Source organism: Uranotaenia lowii, chromosome 2 (assembly GCF_029784155.1).
Source record: "Uranotaenia lowii strain MFRU-FL chromosome 2, ASM2978415v1, whole genome shotgun sequence".
Taxonomy (NCBI): Eukaryota; Metazoa; Arthropoda; class Insecta; order Diptera; family Culicidae; genus Uranotaenia; species Uranotaenia lowii.
In genome coordinates, this window is record NC_073692.1 from 339,452,558 (window position 1) to 339,474,869 (window position 22,312).

At 38.5% G+C, this 22,312-nt stretch overlaps 1 protein-coding gene and 2 long non-coding RNA genes across 3 annotated transcripts in view; 1 reads left to right on the top strand and 2 right to left on the bottom strand.

The window, feature by feature from the left end:
- Positions 1-22,312, bottom strand: part of LOC129744894 (retinoid-inducible serine carboxypeptidase-like) — a 290,042-nt gene that overhangs the window by 240,655 nt on the left and 27,075 nt on the right. The gene's annotated exons all lie outside the window — the stretch shown is intronic.
- Positions 1-22,312, bottom strand: part of LOC129744910 (uncharacterized) — a 52,617-nt gene that overhangs the window by 28,023 nt on the left and 2,282 nt on the right. Inside the window, exon 2 of the long non-coding RNA XR_008737017.1 lies at positions 4,054-5,496. This is a non-coding gene — a long non-coding RNA (uncharacterized LOC129744910). The remainder of the gene's footprint in view (positions 1-4,053; positions 5,497-22,312) is intronic.
- LOC129744909 (uncharacterized) lies at positions 15,845-16,463 on the top strand. The gene is made up of 3 exons (XR_008737016.1): positions 15,845-15,988; positions 16,042-16,187; positions 16,250-16,463. It is a non-coding gene; the product is annotated as an uncharacterized LOC129744909 (long non-coding RNA).

The window sequence follows — 22,312 nt, forward strand, 5'->3', positions numbered from 1 at the left end:
GAAAAAAGTTACCCCACTTTTGAAGTTGAATAACTTTTTTATCATAAGTCGAATCGAAATGCAGCCTTTGGATGGAATGTTTGTCATAGTTTAGGCTTTAAGAGAAACCTTAAAAGAAATCGACCGAAGGGGACCAAAGTCATTCACGAAAAACTGGATTTTCATGTTTCTCCCGAGCAAAATGTCTCAAAATCCCATACAAACTTGAGGCTCGTTGAGCGATCCCTTCCCGTGATCCGATCTGGCCCAAATTTGGCATGAGACCTTGCACTAGGCCTAGGATCAATTTAAGCCTGCAGCGCATAACTTTTAACAAGCTTGAAATTAAAAAGTCCATTGCTCCATGCTCCATTTAAAAGTCTGTTAATATTTTTTTAAAGAATTTAACCATCGTTATTTATGTTTGTTTATTAATTCATCGATCTTATCGGTAAAAGTTAATTTTTTTAAGTAAAACATTTCAAGATAATGAAAATCTTTAGGCGGATCAAAATTCAGAAGAAATGAAAGATGTTGAAAATGAGCGGATAGAATTTTATTCAGAAGCATTTTTATCATATGAAAGCATGTTCTCGTGACCACTTGATCTTGACTTACTTAGGCAAACAATTGTAAATATAAAAATCGAGTTTAGCACCTTGAAGCCTTAAAGTATTAGCCGTTTCAAATGAAAAATATACAAAAAAGCATGTTCTCAAAAAAACGCGTTGTTTTTTCCTCTGAGAAAAATTACTCAATTTCATTATGTTTCTCTTCCCGTTCGGTATAATATTGAAATTTCAAAAGAATTTTCAAATAAAACTAAGTTTTTATTATTTTTAAAGCATAATTCAAACCGTTTTTTGAGCTCTAACTAGAAACTTTCTCCCGAGGAAACGTTACGTTAATTATACCTTTAAAATTATTTGAAACGAAAGGAGTTTATTGACATCCAATAGGGGACTCTAAGAAGGACGCTCATTTTACCATAGAAAACAGCTATAATATGTGAGTTACATCATTGTTTGGTGTTCAGACACTAAAAAAGTCTATTTACTAACTGATTGAAACTTGAAACAGTAGATGAAAACGTTTAAAGAAGCATTTAAAATTTTTTTGCCGAAAGCTGAATAGCAGTCACTGTAGTATAGGGGCATAATGAGAACCCTCTCTGTGGCATTATAAGCACCTTCTAGAATCTAGCAGCGAATTCAACTCGATGAAGTCAACTGATTAAAGAGCTGCAGTTTGACAAGTTTCATCTGACGATTCGACCTATTGGTAAGGTGTCAAAGAGATACTCAGAGGACTCGAGTTCGGTTCCCGGTCGAGGCGAATTTTTTTAATTCATCATTCATGATCGATACATTTAACACAAAACGGTGAGTCGTAGATCCATCAAACGAAGCAATAAATAATTAATGTCTGTTTGTAAAACACAAACAATTCACACACACACTCATACATTATGTTTCTGGTGCTTTGTTTAACGGATGATGCTACTATAGATGCATAATGCAAAGATCAAATTAATCGATCATGAATGGTAAATGAAAATAAATTGCCTCGACCAAGAATCGAACTCAAGACTTCTGATTACTTCTCCGACACCTTACCAATAGGCTAAAACGTCAGACATTAACTAGTCAAACTGTAGCTCTATATTTCAGTTGACTTCATGGAGTTGAATTCGCTGTTAGATTGTACGGCAGAAAATGCTCATTGTGCCCCGACCAATGGTGCTCTGTTCGCCCCGAGTCAACAATTTAAAGTAAAAACGCCTTTTAAAATTGAATAATAGTGAAAAATCAAAAATGTAATGATGATGCGGATGAGGATTGAGAAACAATGTGTACATTATTTTGCAGTGCATACAGTACAAATCAAGATGATTTATCGGTCATATGAGTTTATTTTTCCGATGCTCAAAAATTATAACATTTTTGTCACTTGAGAACCACGTTGTTATTTTAATATTTCTGTAAAGTGTAAAAGAAGATTGCTTTTTTGCTGAAAAATTAATACTATAGGAAGTACGAATTTGTTCCTCATGAAAATATATTTAAGGAAAAAACGTAATTCTGTAGAAAAGAGGTGTGCTTACTATGCCCCGGGTGCTCGTTGTGCTCTTATCTCCCCTACACAGCCATTAAGTGTAAAGAATTCATCAGACTTCGAAAAATTTCCAACGTTAAACATTTTATTATCTTAAAAATGCACTTTATGCAATATTTTCTAAAACTTCTAAGACTGAAAACACTTACAGAAGCAGTAAAAAAAGTTGCTTGATTTAAACTCTATCAAAGATCAAAACAGTTTTGACTTATGTTTGACATATGTCTACCAGAGGGGTTTGGTATGAAATACAAATGTAACAATGTAATACAGATCGTAAAACATAATTTTTAACGTCACTTGCAACAATTTAAAGTATTGTTCAACATATTGACGAGTAATAAAAAAGAAATTCAAATAACTCTTCTTCAAGTTTTTCAGGAAAGGGAGCGTATTGCAGTTCCTCGTGCACAAATTTCTTCATACCCTTAGATCCCGTTGGGCAAAAAGTTCAATAATAAAAGTCATCCCATCAACGATAATGTTGCAGAAAAAAATGATATAAACAATAAAAAGACGAAAAAAAAGTCAGTTTAAGAACAGTTCCGTTCCGTATTGGCATCAATGGCAAACTAATTAAATAACGGCCGGTACGAGTTAGGTAATCGATGCTGAAATATTACCGAACCAGATTGCGCCACACTGAACTTTTGCTTAACTGTTGTAGGTCTGTAATACGTGTTCGCTCGCTTCGAGAGAGTAGATAGAACTGACATTATGATTGCTGGATGCTGGTTTCCGGCTGCCGATGCAAATTGTGTCCCTTTTTATTGCGATTCATTGTGCTGAACATCCCCCGAGGGAAGGGGCGAAAATGTGTTCTTCATTTTGACACTCGTAAAAAAACAAATTTTACGCTATTAGGTTCTTGAAAAAGCTTGAAAATATATAAATAGAAGACAATATTGGAAAGTAAAATTAAAAAGAGGCTGTAATACAATGTGATCAAACAAGAAGAAAGGTAAATTGCGAAGTTAAAGTTTCTTATCTTATAACTTTCGCAGGATTCAAGAAAACAAATGGGTGTCACAAACTCCCATCATCCTTTGAACGATACAACACAACACAAAACAGGCGAGAAAATTAATAATAAAAACTTTAAACGAACACCACTAAAGAAGGAAAAGCATCCGGATAAGGGTATTTTCCGTATTTTTGGTTCAGACTTTACGTGTGTTGGTGAATCCTCAGGATCGGCTGATGTTTTGAAATTTGAGCACGGAAAGGTCGGGGAGAAAAGTGAGACCAGCATGTGACTCGATTCGGTGTGGCGAGTAAGAGAAAATGAGGATGAGAAATGATTCGTGAGTTGTGTGCTTTTCGTTTGTTGTTGTTGTGTTTATCGAGATATTTTCCTGCCCAACTGGGTGGTTGTTGTGTTTTTTTTTTCGTTGGTTGGGTGGTTCAGAATTGATTGTCACTGTATGAGTACAAGGACGACTGGGATCATATGATAGCGTTTCGAAGGTGAGTTCATCGGGACAGCTTTTCGGATCAGAATAGATCGATATTGATTTTTGAAACAACTATTTTAGAAATATGTAATTACGTACGTATGTACATGTAGTTTAAATATAGAAACCTAAGCTTAATTGAATATCTCAACAAGATTCTAGCTGGTTATTGTTGTGCTGTTTTGTAAGTTGCTATCTGAGACAGGCGGATAAACATACAATAATCTTTACCTGTCTGAGACCAAATTTATGGGCTACATATATTTGGTTCGCCTTCAAGTAATGGTAATTAAGTTTATCCTTTAAAAAAATTACGCTTCGTATTTCATAACACTCAGACAACAAAGGGGCTAAACAAAGCTTATAACAATCAGAAGCCGAGAAGCCTTTGATATGCATCCATAATATGGTGGGATTGCTCGAAGAGCAAACGTCAAAAGCAGAAACCCAACACCTAGCAGGAGAACACCGAACCAAGACCAAACTATTATGTAGAGGTACTCACCCCATAAACCAGTCCACGGTGTCGCGCAGGTATTCTGGAAGTCGCTCCAGTTTGACGGCCTTTTCTAGTTCTCCGGGTCACTCGAATGAAAAATGGACTGCTCCTTTTCACCCTTCAAATGGGGACAGCAAACTGAAGCTGTGCCCCCGAAGCAGATTTTAGAACAACACTACTATTTGCTGCGGGGCTGCACTCGGCTTCGGAGAGAAACTTTACCCCCGCGCTTATGTAACAGCACACTTTTGACGGATTCCCGAAAGTGTTTTGGGGAAAACCTAGTAAGATAATAACTTTGGACGCTTACCAGTTCACTACACTTTTTAACTGGATTTCTTATCGAAATTCACGAATAATTTGAATGATTGCATTTGCTCGATTTCACAATATGTTTTATGTGATTGATCACGCCAACATCGCTGCCTTCTCTCACTGGCAATGAAACATCGATTTTTTATGATGTTTTTCACCTGCTTGCCTCATCGAGTCGCGACAGAAAATGAAGACAGAGAAACCATTCCAAGGAAGAAAGTCCGGTTTGGTTTTGTGCTACTCCACTTTTGGATACCCCGAAAAAATATATTCTGTTTCGAGGAATCGAAAGGATATCGAAGAAATAAACTCACACACTAACAGCACCCACAACTTTCCTTCACTGAATTTCCCGTTTTTTTCTTTCGAAGGGGCCCTCCTAGACTGCCGCTATCATCATAGCACATACCACTGCAGTACACCTATTTTCGTGAGACTTTTCCTGCTGATTTTGGATGGCTACCCGATGATGTGTCTTTCCTGCTTTTAAAAATAGACGGTCCACTTTCTAGCTTCCACTTTCGGAGCAAAGACACACTTGCACTAGCAGTTTGAAGAGAAATAAGGAAAAATCGTCACCTAAACTGCAGTGTGCTTTCTTTTCGCTTACACAATAATGACCGCAATCCAATCCAACCACCAGAAGGATGAATCCGTCACAAGATTTTCAACGAGAATTCCCAAGCTGCCAATGTCCGACCGAGTACCAATGAATGGCACGGTTTTTCCGAACAGAGTTAGACGTCGCAGAAAGAAGCCAGCAGGCAGGACTTACACAACACAATTTTCCATTCACGCTCACTCACGAGACCAGTGCGACCGTATACAGGGCGTCGTAGTTGTTTCCTTCCAACTTTTCCCTCTTTCCCAGCGCGATGTGTCACCGTCCGTGGTGCTCTGATGGTGCACTTGGCTGTGATGATTACTACCTTTGCTGCGATGCTGCTGTTTCCTCACGGGATAGAGGACACATTATCTCACATGTTCCACACTTTTGCTCCGTGCCGCTTGATACTCTGTATGAAAGGTGAGAATCCTGGTCCTGGTCTGCTGGAATGGGGTTTACTTCTCACGCGTGATTAGGAAAATTTGGAATTTTCTCGCACTTCACGCTGCTTGCTGCAGGACGATGGGCTGCAACGAAAATAGATGGCAAGAAAAATTTCTGTGAAATTTTAAATTGAAAAAAAAAACGGAAAGTTTCTTTAAAATGTTGAAGATTTTTCATTTACCCTTTGTGTAATTTACTTCTTAAAAGGGATACGCGAATATGTACGTGTTGTATTTTGGCAAAATTAGGTGTCATTGATGACAAATCAACATCAACATAAAGCACTGAAAGCTAAATGAAAGCAGAATGAAGTGTTGATTTTCCCATGACGGATAAATACAAAGTCAAGTCATTTTTTTTTTTCATAGAAAAGAAAAATGAGATCAAAATGGTGTATTTAATTTTCTACGTTGGAAAATTCAGCTTTCAAGGTTTTAAAATGAAAATCGCACTGAAAACAAACAACGAATTAAATCGCTACCAGTAAAGTGCACTTACTTATTGTTACCTATGTGTTGAATTCTCAGTCTGAGATAGCTGAAATTTGGAATGTATGCTCATAAGGACCAGGAATGATGAAAAATGTTTCCAGATTTTCGGATGACCTCTTCTGAAGGGGGTCGTCCATACAAGACAAATATTATTTTACATCGGATTGTGATGAAAATTATGTAAGAGTTTTAAGGGATGAGCAATCTATTCTATAGGTATCAGATTCAGAGTCAGGGGTGGGTCAAACTGGTCGTCCTTATCAATTATTCACTAATTTGCGATGTTAGCGCAAAATACATTGGATTGAGATGGAAATGTGCACATGGGAGTTTTAAGGGACGGGTAATTGATTTTAGGAGTCAAATTTTGGGTCAGGGGTTGTCCATATTAGTTGTTCACTATTTTTGCAATCTTGTCGTAATTATTCAGCAGATTGAGATGAAATTTTGCACATGGGAGTTTTGCGGGACGAGCAATTGATTTCAAGTAATTAATTTTAAATCGGAGGTCGGTGAATGGGGTCGTCCATATTATACTTCTACTGTTTTCGCTATATTGTCGTGATTATGTATCAGACTAACATGAAAATTTGCACATCAGAGTTTTACAGCACGGGCAAATTATTTCAGGTGTACAATTTTGGGCACGGGATCAGGAAAAGGAGTCGTCCATCTTAATTGAGGCGCTTAGGATCAGAGGGGTGCAAGTGCCGAAATGATGATTTCGAGAAAACGGACCTCAAAGTTTTTTTTTTTCTAAATCAAAATTATCGAATCACTTTTTCTACTCAATTTTTGATGGAGTATGTCTCAAGAGGTCTAAAATGAATGATTCTGAAAGAAAAACCTAAATTTTTGCGATTTTCATGTTAAAATGGCGAACTACTTTTTTTGATATTTTTCACTTGCACCCTTCTGATCCCAAGAATGACACTTGCACCCCTCTGACTCCAAACAATATGATAGCATCCTTTTGGAACCCATATGTAACGAGTATTTTCAGTATGATACTAGCTGTTTTGTTTTTGTTCACACATTTAATTTTCTGCGTTTTCGGACTACAAATTTCCATGCAACTCATGATGAACGAGGTTTGCAAGTTCCACTATTCTAATTCCCAGAATTTGTTGAAAACTTCCAATCTCTTTTTTTCCTTATACTCAAGAATACCTCAATATGTTCATTCATTGGAATCAACTGTTTAGCTGGTCGCTTTTTTCCGGTAGAACCAACGTACGCTTCCCCTTGGTTTCGTAGCTTTTTTCGCAAGATGAGTTTCCAGACTGCCTGATTTCGTTGGCGTTTTTTGGGGTCTTGATGAATGGCCAGTTGACTCTCCAGAAGTGGACTCATTCTCGTTAGCAACTGCAAGCAGCAATTTCTGATTCTCCAGAAGAACAGCGGATGTTTAATTTTTCTTTTTTTTGGTCTAATTCTACCAAGCCCCTTTCCTAAAATGTTATGTAAATATTCTTTAAAAGACTTAATGTTATTTTTTGTAAAGTACCTGTCGACAACGACTTATCTGAACTTTCCGAAGTCTCATTTTGTTCCGTGGGATAGTATGTGACATCATGATCAGAGCCTGTCGAAAATCTGAATTCTTTGAGCCTTCATCCGAGAGATTTTTCTTAGATATATTTGCTAAAAAATTATTGTTAAGTGCGTTTCGTGTCTGCCTTTTAAATACTTATTAGTATAAGCTAAATTTGCCATAAAAAACGAAACATTTTAGAATTTCTCGTATAAATAACAATGAGATTTTTCATGCCGACGAAGTTTCACCTGAATCTATTTCCATCGCTTCTCTATCTGGGGACTTTGGATTATCCTGATCAGAACCAGTTAAAAAATCCTTAAAAGTCGGAGCTGTATGATGATTTCATTTTTGTTTTCCACTACTTGTTTGCAACTGAAAAAATATATACATTCTAATGAATTCAGCCTAAAAGTTTAATCCTTTGGTGTCAGAAGGGTGCAAGTGCACAAGATTTTCATTAACACATTTTTTATTAATAGCTTAAAAATATCGAAATATTTTTTCTTTTGATCTGTGTCTTTTACAGAATGTTAATCTATACTTTAAATATAAAAAAAAAAGTTTATCTCAGTTTTGATAAAAAATCACTTGCACCCCTCTGATCCTAAGTGTGCCTCAATTGTTATCATTTCCCTAACCACTAATCAGATTTCTACCTGATTGGAAAATTATTTGAGAATTCAGATTTGTTTAAAACTCTGTGTTTTGGAAACGATTATTTTAAATTTGTTTAGAAATTCTTTTGAAACAAATTTCTAGTTTGGAATAAAGAACATCATTTGAAATGAAAAATGATTTACCGAAAATTTTAATCTACCATTGTGATATGATTTGAAAATTTAGTTTTTTATCAGCCCATTTTTTTTAGTTTGTGTGGTAATTATGAGTGAGAAACGGTGTTAGAAATTCCTTTCCTTTTTTATTGTTTATTTTTGGTATTGTTATTATTTTTAGCTAAATTTGAATTTCGAAACCCCCCCCCCCCCCCCCCCCCATGGGTGGGCTCTTCGCACGGGCCTGTGTGAATCAACCGTTTTTTGCATGGAAACCTATACTTTCTTAAGTTCCACCTTAAGTAACACCTTGGAATTCGCGATTCCCAACTTTTTAGCGATGGAACTATGCGAGAGATCATTGTTTTCGTTAGGATAAATAAAAATTCCTTTGGTTCAAATGCATTTCCCTTTATTTCGAAAAATTTTCTTTTGAAAAATATTTTAATAAAAATCTTAATGCTTTAATACATTAACGATCTCATTTGATGCAAAATTGTTTTCGTTTGCTACAATGTAATTAAGATTTAGTTTTAAAAGCATTTATTCATGAACTAAATGGAAGCAAATATTTTCTGTTGTTCTATTTTGAAAGAAGGAAGAATTTACATCTTAAATTCATTTTTATTTACACACGTAACACAAACACATGGCATTCTTCATGAGCCGCTGAATAGACTTCCGGAAGCAACTCCGGTTGCTGGCTAAATATCTTCTGAGTTTGAAGTTTTTATTTAAGGAAATCATTCCTTTCCTTTGAAAACATTTTTCTTTGGTTAAAAGAAAATTTACTTTTTTCAATAGGGGTGCCTCAAAGTTTCGGTTTTTTATCCTAAAGATCATTAAAACGGGGTCGTCGACCAGAGGAAATTCGGAAAATCGATTTTTTTTTATGTTTATGGATTTATGAGCGCCTGACTGACTCAGCCGAAAATGGAGAAGGAGCCTTCTTGATGTCCGCAACAAGCGAAGCGCAGACATTGCATCTGACCATCACCTCGTCCTTGGCGAGATACGACTGAGAGTTGCGCGTGTCCAACGGCGCGAGGAGAAAGTCGGGTGTCGATACGACGTCCGCCGGTTGGAGAATCCAGAGGTGAAAAGGGCATACGTTGAACAGCTAGAATCCCGAGCCTCGGAGCTGCCGACAGACGGAACAGTCGAAGAACAGTGGTGTGGAATCAAGAATGCCTTTATCACGACGAGCCATGGTACTCTCGGTAAAGTTTGTGGAAGAAGAAGTGAATGGATGTCGGATGAAACTTGGAGGTTGGTCGATGATCGGAGAAAGGCGAAAGTCGGAATTGAGCAGGCATGTACCGGGTCAGCCAAAGCAGCCGCCCGCTTACGATATGCGGAGCTGGAAAAGGCAGTTAAACGAGCTTCTAGACGAGACAAGAGAGCCTGTACAAACTCCCTAGCCGAAGAGGGGGAAAGAGCCGCCGCCAATGGAGATATCCGATTACTTTATGACATTTCTCGCCGCCTCAGTGGTGCAAGGACTAATGCAAGAATGCCGCTGAAAGACCGAGCAGGTCAGTTATTGACCGATCGAACAGATCAGCTCAAACGATGGACTGAGCACTTCGAACAACTCTTCCGAGTCACGAATAGCGATGGCCAACAGAACCCGCAGCTTGAAGCGCCAACAGTAAGTCGCATAAATGGCGTCAACTCGGAAGCGCCCCCGCTGGCTGAAATAGAAGCGGCAATCAAAAACATGAAATCCAACAAAGCGCCTGGAATCGATTGCATTCCTGCTGAAATGCTCAAAGCCGACCCTGCCCTGTCAGCACAAATGTTGCACCGTCTTTTCGCTGACATCTGGGATACTGCAACATTCCCGGCCGACTGGATGCAGGGTATCCTCGTAAAGGTCCCGAAGAAAGGAGACCTAACAGAGTGCGGTATCTGGCGAGGCATAACGTTGATCTGTACAACCCTCAAAGTACTCTGCAAAGTGATCCTGAACAGGATCCAGGAGAAAATCGACGTTACACTCCGACGGCAACAAGCTGGATTCCGATCCGGACGATCATGTGTGGACCACATCACAACGCTACGAATCATACTGGAACAAATCAACGAATTCCAGGACTCTCTTCTGCTGGTGTTCGTTGATTTCGAAAAAACATTCGACCGACTTAATCATGAAAACATCTGGGCGGCTCTAAGGCGACGAGGGGTCCCAGAGAAACTAGTCCATCTCATCGAAGCACAATACGAGGCATTTTCGTGCAAGGTCTTGCACGACGGTATCTTGTCCGAACCAATCCCGGTAACTGCTGGAGTGAGACAAGGATGTATCTTATCACCGCTACTTTTCCTCATCGTAATGGATGAGATTCTGACTGGATCGATCGACTGTGCACCGAACCGAGGATTGCCGTGGAATCCTTTAACGATGGAGCAACTGAACGACCTTGACCTGGCTGACGATATTGTTTTGCTCGCCCAAACACAACCGGACATGCAGAGCAAACTCGACGACCTCACCGAAAGCTCCAAGGCAGCAGGTCTCAAAGTCAATGTCGGAAAGACCAAGTCGATGGAAATCAACACAGGAAATCCCTCCAGTTTCATGGTAGCTGGGCAACAAGTTGAGAAAGTGGAGTGCTTCCAGTATCTTGGTAGCCAGATAACGCCTGATGGTGGTACCAGAAAAGACATCGAAACCCGGATAAGAAAGGCCCGATTTGCGTTTGCGAGTCTCCGAAACATCTGGCGGTCACGCCAGATCTCTCTACGAACGAAAATCCGAATCTTCAACTCAAACGTCAAATCCGTATTGCTGTACGGGTGCGAAACTTGGTGCACATATGCGGTAACGACGCGAAAACTGCAAGTATTTGTAAACCGCTGCCTGCGGAATATCATCCGCGCTTGGTGGCCTGGCAACTGGATCTCGAATGAGGAACTACATCGCCGGTGTCATCAAAGGGCGCTAGAAATCGAGATTCGGGAACGTAAGTGGAGATGGATTGGGCACACGCTGCGAAAAGATGAAAACGAGATTTGCAGAGAGGCGCTAGATTGGAATCCAGAAGGTCATCGAAGAGGAGGCAGACCCAGAAACTCGTGGCGGCGAAGCCTAGCCGCTGAAATGTCGACGAGAATCTTGACTGGGACCAGGTGAAGACGCTGGCTCCGGATCGTCAACAGTGGAGGTCTTTTACCACGGCCCTATGCACCGGAGGATCGGCGCGGGATCATTAAGTAAGTAAGTAAGTAAGACTGACTCGAAAAGGAAAAAAAGAACGGGGGACAGTGAATAGGAAAATTTTAAATGAGAGTAGTATCGCTTAGAGTAGGATAGCCGCAACAGAGCCCAAGAGCTCTGAAGCGCCAGTTGGAGGAAGCGTTAAGATAGTGCTCGACGGACTAGGACGGTTGGTGGGCCCCATATGAGATTCGAGTTAAAAATATGTAGATCTGTCAAAAAAAAACAATTGCCGTAAATGCATTACCTGAGGAAAAAAAATTGTCAGAAAATAGTCGAAAGTAGCATTCTCATCCAATGAGCCTCTAGTTCTTGTAAAATGCTTGATTTAAAAATAAGCCAACGAAATTCATGAACCGCAAATGCACACTGAATGGAAAACTGATATTTAAGAATAACCCCTAAAAACCCCTTTGTTTTCCCTTGTTTAAAGTGTTTTTTAAATGTAGAGTTGCCGCGACTGTTACGGCCCCCTTCCCTACTAACTGTTGAAACGAACACCCTCGGCACATTCAAACTTTGTAAAAGTGAAAGGCCTTTAATAAACTAGTTTTAAATAAAATATTGTGATACTTTTACGTGCTTTTGCTATGAAGTGTGCCATCCATTCGTTCAGCGCAAGGGAGATCAACTGTTTCAACTCCCATTTACCTTATCAACATGGATCATGAGGGAATGGACATAACTAAACCAACTACTGAATTTAAAAGAATAAAAAGAAAATGTCCGACGCACCTTCTAAATTATGTCATAATATGAAACCATGTTAAATATGAAACCATGTTAAATAAGATTGTATGCAGCGACCCTTTCAGGAAAATGATAGTTTGAACCGTCGCTTTTACAGACTTGCATACCGCAGCCTTTACCCAAGGGTACCAACCGAACCAAGGGTACGACCGAATGGCTTAAGTTAGTTCTGTAATAATATTGTTTTAATATTTGAAATATTGAAGATTATTTTATTTTTTAAGGGATTTCAACTCCACAGGAGGCATTCGTCCTTAATATTGAAGAATATGAAAACTAAGATTTGTCCATTAAAAAGCGAAAATATTGGAAATTCTTGTTTGAAAAATCCTTTCGATTCAGGCACGCGTGTACTGCCCCTACTCGCATAAGAGTCCCATATGAATTTTCGTCATTTTTCATCTAACCTGACAGTTCGTCATTTTGAACATTGGACTTCAATATAAAACAATGTCCCATATGAAATATACCCGCATAACAGTCCCATATGTGAAATACCACGGATGTAGTTACCTTACTATGTTTCTTTCGGTGAAATGATCTTTGATTTATTGCTTTAAGGCATTTGAACAAGATTCAACTCACTTGATGTCGAATTATGCACACTACACAGTAAATTTAACTATAGTTTTTGAAAGACAGGCGGCTTAAATAAAGGAATGATAGTCTTCCTGTGAGAAAAACTATCAGAAACAACTTAAAACCATAACTAGATTCAACTTACAATGTGGATTTCACGAACTACATTTACAAGTTCAGAAATGATCAAATTTAAGTCTTAGAAGGTAGCTTGGTGAGCAAACCGTATTCAGCATGGGACTGTTATGCGAGTAGATTTGAAAAAGGTCTCGAATATGCTCGCATTACAGTCCCATAACAAACAAAAATGGTACTCCAAACCTTACCAGTTGCCAAATATAACGATTTATTATGAAAACCTAGAACACATTCCATTAAACGATTTTTGTTTATGCTGAAAGCTGTGGTCACAATTTAAAAATGTATTCCAAAACAGAAAAAGCTGATTTTCTTGCTTTTTAAACGTGACACGATGACAAAATTTGCTCTATTTTGTATGCATCTAACAATTCCTAAAAAAAGTTAAGATACCTTAATAATGCCAAATTTAGCTTGTTTCGCTATAAACGGAAATTCTGTAATTCGACGTGAGCATAAAAATCAAAAAAAAAATGCTACAATGTGTTTATACCTCTTTTTGGTCGCAGTTTGTGATCGTTTTTAAGGCATCAAAGTCTTCTTGTGTTAATTTTGTTCTAAGTGTAATGTCAGTGTGATCAGTGGTTAAACCATGTGTATGTATTTAATATACTTTACGTGATTTAAGGCTTGAGAATAAAAATTTTTCTAATGTTCTTAAACCTTCCTTTTTTAAATCCGTTTGGATCATTTCACCCCAATAACAGATTTTTGTGCACTACATACAACTAGTAAATTTGTGAATTTTAAGAGCTTCGATCTGATAACATAGGTATAATGATAAAATCCGTTTTAACTCTAATCCTCTCTTGTGTGTCAATATGACAATATTGAAAGTTTGGTGGCTTGTAACTTTATTCGGGTGCATCCAAATAAAAAAAAGTCCTTCGGGAGACTCAATAAATTCTTGAAATCTTTAATTTTCTTCAATACTTTTGTTATGGACGCACCCTGGAGTCCCAGGGAAAAAACTCCCTAATCAGACCTATAGTGTCAATTTAAATATCAGATATTTTCTCAACAGATTTTTACTATCGCAATATCGCAGCGCTGATGTAATTGCACCGCCAGAATCGGTATGAAATTAACTTTCTGGTGAAAATAAATTTATTACAGAAATCTCGCGTTAATCCAGTGCAAATTGACAAAAGGTTCGAAAAACAGCTACCTTTGAAAATTCATCAAAAATTCTGTTTTTCGTATTTTGAAAATCTAAAAATGCAAAAATCCAAATTACGTCAACTTTTCAATTCTTTTTTCAAAATTTATCTGGTGTGACTTAAACAATTTTGACGGTTCATTGATTGAAAAGTTCGGTTTTACACCATTTTTTTACATTTTTTGGGTTCATGAATCATGACTCATGATCTTAAAAAAAAAAAAAAAAAACTTAATATGCAACGTATAGCTTTCTTGAACACTAAGTGAAATTTTTTCGAGCATTCCGTAGCTGATCTATACAGTCTTTTTTCGAAGAATGTTTTTTAGGATTTTTTTCTTTGACTTCGAATAATGGAAAAATGGAGTGTTGTAGCTAAATATTGTTTGAGAAACATATTTGAGTTACGTTACGAGGTTTTCAAAATTATAAAAATCGGTTGGAAAACAAGAGAGATTTATAGGTTTTAGTCAGGAGTGTAAAATTGGCACTCCAGGGACTGTAACGGATAATTTCAGGGACGGATGAGGGTTAAAGATAGATAATATCAAAGAAAAAATGTCTTTAATTATAATTAATAGAATTATCAACATTTAAATCTTCTGATAGTATTATTATACTGATATTTTAGCCTCACAGATTCCTTTATTTCACTCTTTATGAGGTTAATAAATTACAAGTGAGATTTTATAAATATTTACAATCCTTTTAACCTGATAAGATCTAAACCGTAAAATTTTATATCATGGATCTGCCGTTGGGCTGTGTATGTACATTGGAAGAAAAAGTGATTGAATAAGTTTGGGGGTCTTAAACAGACAAAACCCTTGTGGCCCGCGGGCCATAAGGTTTTTCGTTCCTAAAGACCCCCTAGTCACAAAATTTTGCTAATACACAATTTTATACAAATTCGATAAATTCCCTTGAAAATTTATTACCCTACAAGAAGCGCATGTCAACAAACAACAACATGTGGATGACCACGACAACGACTGAAAATTTATGACCAAGTAGGTCGTGGAACGTACTTTTCGATACTGAATTCATAGTTTTCGATACTGTTTTCAGTGTCAACACTGAATTGTTTAAACGTAATTTTTTGGTTACATTTCTCGCAAGGTTTGCACAATGTCAAGGCAATACAAGATTTGGTTATCGCCAGGTGGTTTTTTTGAACTATCGTTTGCAGCTTCCGCATGTCTTTAATGAAATGTATAAAAAAATAGCGAGTGAACCGTACAAAGTTATGCCTTTTCTATTAAACACAGCTGAATGTGATAACAGGAATTGCAGTGAAAGCTACCTAGTAAGTAGCTATAGAGAATCGATTTGCATGAATGGTGTTTAATCGATAACATGAATAAATCTTTTTGAATGAACAAATTGGCCCTTATTCTGCGCCGCGCGTGACGTGATGATTGTCACCTCACCTCGAAGTCACCGTGAGATTTGTCACCTTATTCCCAGAGTCGATGTGGGTAAAGTGACAGGAGCTCATTCTCTGGTGAGTGACTGAATGAATCCATGTGTCAAATTTGCTCGGTTTACTTTTATTTTGTTCGCGTTTTCGAAATTTAATATTTATAATCTAATAAACTAGTGCGAATTCCGGTTCAAAAAAGGCCCCCAGGCCCTTTTAAAACCTTGAGCGAGCAATTCCGCGCGTAGGGTTGCGTTCAATGCCATAAATTTGAGTTTAAGCTGTAAACGTGCATCAGTCCAGTCAGCTGATTCAACCGATTACACATATACAAATGCAATTATGAACATACCAAAACGTCCTCCGCCTGTACAACACTGATTGATTGTTTTGACGATTTTTTGCTTGTTAGTGTTGGTGATCAAAGTAGGCCTGAAAATTATGTTCGGTTTTCGCAACGGTCATTTTTCCTTACCGTGGCAGCCGAGCTGGATTGAAAAATATGGTAAGATGTTTAAAAAATCAGTAATTAAAATGTTTAAAATATTTTTTTTACAGCTCTTCACGGATATGAAGGTGCTGGCCGTCTTTTCCAGAAACGTGACAGGAACGGCACCAAAGCGCTTTCACAGAAGGATCATCGGACAGAAGTTTAACTGTTCCGCCAACAGCGTTCTTCGCGGAAGTGATTTTGATTGGGATAGGTAAGTTGAAAAATTTGAATAGTGCAATTGATTGCTTGATTCGATTTCTCCCTTCTTTGCAGCCGGTGAAATCATTCCACTTAGCCAGCCTACATTGATTGCTTCGAGTCCCTGATCACCAAAGCACTGAGTCGAGTGGAATTCCAGCACCCCGACTGAAGGAGGAAATACGAAATGATCTACTGGTGCCGAATGGTTGCAGCGTCAAGATTTTTAAAAAATGTGTGTATTTTAGTTTAATGTTTGTGTAGTGTGAATTTTTTTGAATAAAATTTAAATGTTAAGAATAACACATTTTATTGAAATTGAGAAATTTCCTCCAATATGGCTTCGTTCTAGTACGCACTCATACATATGCAATTATGCTTCTTTAACACACTCACACATAAGCATTTTCATAACACACCAATACAATCAAACCATGACAGATGTCAAAGAAAACTGTCATTCTGAACCGGGAAAACCATTTCAAGTAGAATCGGTTGGGCCATTTAATGCTTGAATTCAATGGGAGGAATGCTTGAAGAATGCTTGGAATCCAAGCATTCTTTCAAGCATTCCAAGCATTCATTTTGTTAAGCGGGGGCATCCGTCGAATTAACCGGTGTAAGCAAGCTGCCCAAGCTGCACTTGGAGCTGAGGACCAAAGCGGATGTGAAAAAAAAGGAAAAACGATACGGAAAGATACAAAAAATTGATAAATCCGGAAGTCTACGGCAGCGATCCAGGCCAGTCAGCGCAAAAGTGGATTGATTCAACTTGGAACATCGGTGCCAACATTTGAAGCTTTTCAGGTTAGTATAGAAGCATTAATGATTTGATTGCAGATGGCAAAAATATCTTACTGCATTTGAATTGGTTTTGTTTCAGCACTTTATTTGGTGGTTCTGACAAGAGGAAAAGCGTCACGCTGCTGGGAGGAACCAATTATTTCTCCAGTCTGCTGGGTCCTACCAACATTGCCGCAACAGATTCCAACTGGAAGCGCATCAACCGTACCAACATCGGCATTTGTCATTCCGGAAAGACATGAAGAACTATTTCAATACAAAACACATATATTCAGAATTTTTATGGTGTTTTTTTTTTATTAAAATTTAGATTTAGTTGGACAGTTCTTTAACAAAAAAAAAATTGTTATCAAACTACTAATTAATAGGAGAAAATAAATTTAAAATTAAAATATTGGATTCATAGGAAAAAATTTAATTTCAATTGCCACCAGAATTAAAGATTGAAATACAAAACTCTGGTTACATGGGAAAATTTGACGTCTTTTCCACATTTATTTTTTATAGAAATGCCTTGTATTAGAATTTGAAGTGAATCATACATGTAATTGGGTTCACATTCAAATGTATCGTATTTAATGCATATTTGAAGCCATTTTTCGACTAATTTTCTAACTCGTCGCTACCTGAAAAGGTACCGACAATTTGTAATTCAGATTAAAATTAAAGATTTTCGACTAGATATGCGAATTTTTTTTTCTGATTTTTAGAAGAAAATAAGTGGTTTTAAATGGAGAAAAAACAATTTTAACAAGCTATTTTTGTTTATTTATATCTATTGTGTTACAATTTATTGTTAAAATACCGCTTTGTTCACGATTTTGCTTAGATTTGTTCTTCGTCGTCACCTGAAAAGGTACCGACAATTCAGTCCCACTGTGCAATAAGATCTATCATTGTTGTACAGCTACATTAGCCTACGTCTTTTCGGAAATTCAAGTTTATCTCGTTTCGGTTAAATATTGTATCGGATAAATTTCGATTCCGGAACGCGCCAAGAACAGCATAAGCACCGGGTTTTCGAAAAAGGACCACCACAAAGGGAAATACCGGTGGGGCCAATTCGCAGTAGGTGACCCAAAGAGCATCTGGAATACGCCATATTGTTTCGCTGCTTCAATTGAACTAGTGACAAAAAACTTGCATGCAAGTTGAAAGTTGGATTGTTGTTGACAACGCTTATCACACAATCAATGCACTACTGGGGTAGGTAACAGGTGACTGTTACCACTTTACTTAGCTTATTTTTAATAGCTAAATCGTGCAAAACTTTCACACTTCTTTAGTGTTGAAACACTAAACAAGGATGGCTTCGGCCAGCGGAGGTCCCCCGCGTGGACCTTTAGGTAGTAGATTCCCATCCTTCATGGACAAAAACAACGAATTTGGACGCCTCATTATACTTCAAATGACTGGAGTTGACGGACACATTCTGCCTAAAAACCCGTTTATCATCGGGGAGTCAGTTGAGAAAGCAGTAGGTTACGTTGAATCGGCACACAGTGAAGCTCAAGGGACGAAATATATAATCAAGACAAGAAAACAAGATCAAGTTGACAAGCTGTTAACTCTTAAACTTCTCCTTGACGGAACAAAAATTATTGTCCAATACCACCCTACACTGAATTCATGTAAATGTGTCATTTCATCATATGACCTAGTTGAAATGAAAGAAGATGAAATCCAGGAACAGCTCAGTAACCAACAAGTTTCGGAAGTTCGCAGAATCAAGCGTGTACAAGATGGTTTGAAGATAAACACTCCCACACTTATACTCACTTTTAAACAGACAACATATCCCGAGTACGTTAAAGTAGGATTACTACGTATAGCAACCAGAACGTATTATCCCAACCCAATGCTTTGTTACGGATGCTTCGAATATGGTCATTCTTCAAAACACTGCAAAGGGCCGAAACGTTGCTACAACTGTTCCACAGAACACCCCATGGAGGAACAGAATGAAACCGAAAGCTCTAACGAATCAACCAGTTGTAAAAACCCTCAGTTCTGTCGCAACTGCAAAGGTGAACATAGGCCAGGAAACAGAAAATGCGAAGTATACATAAAAGAAGCCAACATAGTTAAAATCCGTATCGATTCCAACATTACATACGCCGAAGCTCGAAAACGAGTCGAGAGTGGACTCAACAGTTTTGCTCAAGCTACAGCTCAAAGCCGATTAGATTCGTTCAAATTGGGCGAATTGATTAAGGAGAATAACAGAAAAGATGAACTTATCGCAAGTTTAGTTGCACGAGGCAAGCAACAATCTGCACAGATTGAAAGACTTCTTGACGAAATCCAAAATCTAAGGCAAGATCTGAACGAACATTACGGAAACAACAAAATACAAACGATATCAAACGACAATCAAGAACAAAGATATAGGAGTCGATCACGCACCGTTAATCCTAATAAAGCTGACCAAAGAAGTGAGTATAAACGAAATAGAGGAATCTCACAGAGGCGTATAGCTACATCGATCAGCCCCCCGCTGAAAAAGACTTCACACATGGCTAAACAAGACCTAGACAGCAGAAAGACGGTCCCCCAGCAAACGGAAATGTACACTTCTGATACGGAAAACACTGAATCATCTTCTAGAATTCCTCATGTCGCACCAAACCGCAAACACTAACAACGAGCAATGTAAATACAAATTCCGTCAACCCGTTTCTGTCTGCGTATCTACATCCGACAATTCGCACAAACCTAGAAAACCTCAACAACTACAATCGGAAGCGCTTAAGGAAAGAAAATCCATCCGGGACGTCTTACCCCAACCCGTAGATGGTACTTCTTCCAAAAAAGCCAACCAAAACCGATTACTGGAAACATCTAAGCATAGCCCAATTCCGACCCCGACCAGGGAAGTGCCAGGCAGTCCTGAAGATCCTCTGGCGGTTGTCCGAATTGGGCAACCTGCCATCTCACAGGCAAGTAGCATATTTTCACATCTATCAGAACAACATACCAGTGCACTCAATTTTTCAGACTCGCTCATCGATGACAATCAACAACAGATCAACTCGAGTTCAGCATCGAACCTCCTCTACGGTATTCCAACGCAGAACGATTCCATCCAACATAGTCCTAAACGTCGATTGTGCCTGCAGTGGAACATCAATGGACTGGCAAATAACCTCAACGATCTCGCGCTTCTCACCTACCAAAATTCTCCAATGGTACTAGCACTCCAGGAGACACACACAAGACCCAACGAAAATCTTAATTCCTGGCTCGGAGGACGTTACGTTTGGTATACGAAACATGGATCGAATAGATGGCAGAATGCAAGTCTCGCCGTATTAAAAAACGTACCCCATTCGGAACTAATATTGGACACAACTTTATTGGCCACAGCTGTTAAATTGGCCACCAAAAACATAACAATTGTTTCGGTTTATATTCCCACATCAACTCATCAAACTAATTTTGAACAAACGTTCCGACACTTATTATCACAGCTGACCAAACCCTACCTTATACTGGGTGATTTAAATGCACACCACTCGGAATGGGGATCCCCCAGAAACGATAATAGGGGAATTTCGATAATTCGAACCATCGAAGAAGATAATGCTGTTATCCTGAATGATGGAACATCCACTTTTCACCGAGGAAATCAAACCAGTCACATCGACGTTTCTATTGCTTCTTTTGATATACTGAACACCATTCGATGGGAAATTAGCCGGGACTCTCTAGGCAGCGATCACAATCCTATTGAAATCAGAACCAACGAATCAATCCCATCTACCAGCCGACGTCAAAGATGGATTTACAATGAAGCCGACTGGGAGAATTTCGAGTATGACGTTATGGATTTGCTAAATCCTGATCAAAACTACTCAATAATGGAGTTCACTAAACGGATCCAGGAAGCGGCAACAGCAAACATTCCTCGAACCAGTAGTAAACCTGGCTCTAAAGCCGTCCATTGGTGGAACAAAGAAGTTGAAAAGGCCATCAAAACTCGTAGGAAAGCTCTGAGAAAATTACAAAAAACGTCAAGAGATGATCCAAGACGCACGGAATTTCTTGAACGTTTCAAAAACGCAAGAATTGCAGCCCGAAAATTAATGCAGGAATCCAAACGAAAATCTTGGGAAGAATTTTTAGACGGGATCAGTCCAGAAAGCTCCATTTCTGAATTGTGGCGACGAGTCAACTGTCTAAGTGGGAAAAAACGTACACGAGGCATAACCTTGCAAGTCGATAATGAGCTGACCGATGATGCTCCAACTATTGCGAACGAATTTGGGAAATACTTCCAATCGCTGTCTTCTATCGATAACTACAGTGAACAATTCTTAAAACTTAAAAAGAAAATCGAATTCCAAATCAGCCCATTTCAAATCGCTAGTAACTCCGATGTAGATTTCAATCAACCATTCAATATTCAAGAGCTCTACTACGCCTTAGATCACGTCAAAGGACAATCAACAGGGTCAGATCTTATCGGGTATCCAATGCTTAAACGACTTCCATACACCGGGAAAAAAGTGCTTTTGAACTGTATTAACCAGATATGGATAACTGGATCTTTCCCCAACGAATGGCGCCAAAGCACCGTAATACCCATTCCAAAGAATGGTCAGGATCATGCGAGGGTAGATGGGTATCGTCCTATTAGTCTAACCAGCTGCGTCGGCAAAATAGCAGAGCGTATGGTCAATAGAAGATTAACTACCGTACTAGAAGAAAACGACTTGCTTGACAACCGTCAGTTTGCATTCCGGAAAGGCCGAGGATGTGGAACGTATCTCGCCTGTCTAGGGGAAGTCTTAGATGACGCGAGAGAATCGGGTCACCATATCGATATGGGCATTCTTGATCTGTCTAAAGCATATAACCGCGTCTGGAGAGATGCTATTCTAAAGCAACTAAGCCAATGGGGACTAAATGGGCGTTTATGTGTATTCATAGAAAATTTTCTTTTCAATCGTACCTTTCAAGTGGCAATTGGCGACTCACTTTCGCAATCATTTTGCGAAGAGACTGGAGTTCCCCAAGGATCAGTCCTTTCAGTAACCGTGTTCTTAATAGCTATGAATAACATTTTCAACAAATTACCTAAGGATATGTACGCTTTTGCTTACGCTGACGATATACTGCTTATCACAGCTGGTCAATCGTACGCCAGAACTCGCAGCAAACTTCAGAACGCTATCCGCTCTGTATCAAAATGGGCAGATGAGATTGGTTTTGTAATATCGGCCGATAAAAGTTGTATTTTTCATTGCTGTAATTCAAATCACAAAGCACATAACCGTACAGTGAAGATAAAACAAAATGTAATACCATTTAAAAGAGCTGTTAAAATTCTAG